This window comes from Hakea prostrata, chromosome 7, assembly GCF_041222555.1.
Source record: "Hakea prostrata isolate BN-2017 chromosome 7, UWA_Hpros_2, whole genome shotgun sequence".
Lineage (NCBI taxonomy): Eukaryota > Viridiplantae > Streptophyta > Magnoliopsida > Proteales > Proteaceae > Hakea > Hakea prostrata.
In genome coordinates, this window is record NC_142606.1 from 48128844 (window position 1) to 48132320 (window position 3477).

The window sequence follows — 3477 nt, forward strand, 5'->3', positions numbered from 1 at the left end:
GGTCATGAATGCCGTATGAGGTTGGTCTTCCTTTTTCATAAGAATTTGATTATAACCAAAATAAGCGTCCATAAAACTCAACATTTGCTGACCTGATGTAGCATCAATCAACTGATCAATTCGCGGCAAAGGATAGCAATCCTTGGGACATGCCTTGTTCAAATCAGTGTAATCTACACACATTCACCATTTTCCATTATGCTTTTTCACCATTACTGTAAAATCCAGCTTTTACCTAACCTTGACCCAACCCGGTCATTGTTATGTTTGTAGGTCCAAAGACCCAAAGTGGTGGTAGGAGGGACTTATGGGCCCTACTGGTTGATGACGTAATGTCGGGATTCCAGTTTATGGACATTGATGATGCTGCTCCTTCCTTGAGCACATTACCAGTGCTAAGTTAGAATCTGCGCACTGATGAAGAGCGAGACAGTTGAAATAGCAAACGGACTCCTGTGCATAATCCGAAGGTACTCCCTGAAACTAGACCTCTTGAGTGAACTGTAGGAGAAAACCCCATGCAATTTGACCTTGTATAGCCCTCCAAGTCCGCACCTAAAGTTGCTGAACTATTCTATAAAATTTCTGCAGAGATTGTTTTGGTCGATACTATTGGTCGATACTATCGACCAAAGGTATCGACCAACAAGTCTGCTGAGCCCAGATTTAAAGATTCTTGGAATATTCTTTTCTATTTATTTATTCCTCGAGACTGGAGCCCTATTCTCGCGTTTTTAACATCTGGGAATGTGAGAGAGCCTCCCAAGAACTCCTCCTTGGTAGTGGTGAAGCATCTTCTTCATCAATCATTGCCAACCACTCATTCCTACTTTCTTGTTCCACTTTAAAGGTATGACTCTCTCTCCTAATCACTTTCTCACTCATCTTTTCTCTATTTTACTGTTGGGACCATGGCCAAGGTGCTGCAACCTTGCATACACCTTGCCATGAACCTTCTAAACCCCATACAATGATGTTTTCACCGATACGACTATGATTGATTCACCTCATGATCATTGACTACACATTTCCATGATTTATTGCTTACCAACTTGCTTTATTTACCAAAACTGAGATGAAGCTCATGATTAACCTAATATATACCTTGCATATGTGCTCCATGTTACTTCTAAACGATTCCCTACCTAATCCCCCATGTTTTCCCCTAATTTGCATTGAGATATAGCCAATGCCATGATCTACAACTCTTAACCTTAATATGTCAATTTGGGGATTTCCAAATGGACCATTGGATTATGAAAGTTTCTTGATAATTAGTCTCCCCATGTTGTGCTTAGACTATCCTCCAAGTTTCATGTCAATCCGAGACCCGGAAGACCAAATCTGGGCAAGAATCCGAAAAGCCAGCTTGCTGTCCTGGAATTGATTTGGTCGATACTATTGGTCGATACTATCGACCAAATGTATCGACCAATAGAGTTGCTGTCAGCAACTTTTGCCCAGTTTTGATTTGTTTGATCTCCGATTGTTCTGATTTCAATCGATTTCCTAAGCTAGCCACATTCGCTAGCCACCTTGGACACTCGATTTGCTCAATAAACTCAGATCTCCAAAGCTTGTCCACTTCGACTTTAATTGCATCATGCTTTTCTGATGAGAAATTCCTTCGCCTCTGTTTCACTAGCTTGATAGATTTATCTATCCAAAGGCAATGCTCTGCCACTTCTCTGCTTAAACCCGGCATGTCTTGTGCTGACCAGGCGAAGACATCTGCGTTTCGCTGAAGAAATTCTCTCAATTGCTCCTTGTCCTGACTGTTCTAATCAGCTCCTATCATGGTCCCTTTTTCTGGATTCTCTAAACCAAAACAAATTTTCTCCAGCTTTTCTACTGGTTCACCTCTTTGAATTTTTCCCTCATCCCTGTTATCCGTAACTTCCACAGTAAGAGCGAGTGCCTTACCTTGTGCTTTTGAATCCTTCAAAAAGGTTGTATAGCTTTGCCTTGAAGTTTTCTGATCCGATTTGCATTCTCCAATGCCTCCTTCAGTTGGGAACTTGACCTTCAAATGTCTCGTCGAAACTATTGCCCCAATAACATTCAACGTTGGTCTCCTGAGAATTATATTGTACGCTGATAGACTTTTTATTAACAAAAATTTAGTAACTGTAGTTACTGTTTGTGGATGTGTTCCCAGTGTTATGTTAGCTCCACAGTTCCTTCTACCGAAGTAGATTCTCCAGAAAATCCAAATAGCCTTGTGCCGCAAGGTTTTATCTTGACCGTATCCAACTTCAATCGCTGAAAAGCTTCGTAAGACATTATGTTTACAGATGATCCTGTGTCGATCAGAACTCTATGAATATCTCTGTTTGCCACTTCAATGACCACCACAATGGCATCATCGTGTGGTTCCTGAATTCCTTCCATTTCTTCCTCCGTGAAGACTATCTCCTTCATCATTTTGATTCTTCTAGGAGTAACATGAGATTCAACAGCATTTACTTACCTGGCATGTGCCTTAGACTTTGAAATTGAATTCAAATTTAAACTTCCCAGGATGGTCATGACAGGAGACTGCTTCTGTTGAATCTGCTGATTTTCCTGTTGTTTAGCATTTTCATCTGGAGAGTTGTACTGAAAATCTCCCTTGGGTCGGTCTTCTCTCGCTGGTGTTTGATTATTCCACCTTCTCGGCTGATCAGCAGCATTTCTTCTGTTGCCTCCATTTCTCCTTTGAACAAATTGGTCCAATCTCCCCTGACTGATTAGTCGCTCGATTTCATTTTTCAAAATTCTGCAATCATCAGTATCATGACCATGATCCTTGTAATATCTACAGAATCTATTCGGATTCCTCTCATCCGCCTTTGCTATCAAAGGTAATGGCCATTTCATAATTCCCTGATGCTAAATTCGCATCAGAATTTCTGATCTTCTTGTGTTGAGAGGAGTGTAGTTTTCCTGGAATGGTCTTGGGATATCCCTTCTATATTGACGATCAGGAGTATTTCTCGAAAAAATTCTTGCTATTCCTCCGCTCTCTCTGATCTCTCTGATCAGATCTCACAACTCCATCATCTTTCTTTTTAACTCCACTGATGTCAGTTTCTTTTCTTGCCTGAAGAATGTCCTTCATATTTGCATATTGGTTACAGCGAGTCGTCAATTCCGCTATATTCGCCGGCTTGTTCATGATCAGGAATTCCAAAAGATGCTCATCTGTTAGGCCTCTGAACATAGCGTCATATGCTACCGCCTCATTCAAATTTTTAATTTGAATCGACTCCTGATTGAATCTCTTCATATAACTTCAAACCGATTCTCCTGATTTTTTACGGATTGCAGCTAAATTATCACAGCGGTTTTGCTTTGCTCTTCATGCTACTTTGGAATCTTGACAAGAATACTTTCGTCAAATCCTTAAAATCCTTAATGGAATCTGGTAATAAGCTGAAGAACCAGGTTGTTGCAGATCCTTTCAAGGAAGATGGAAATGAGCGACACTTTAAAACA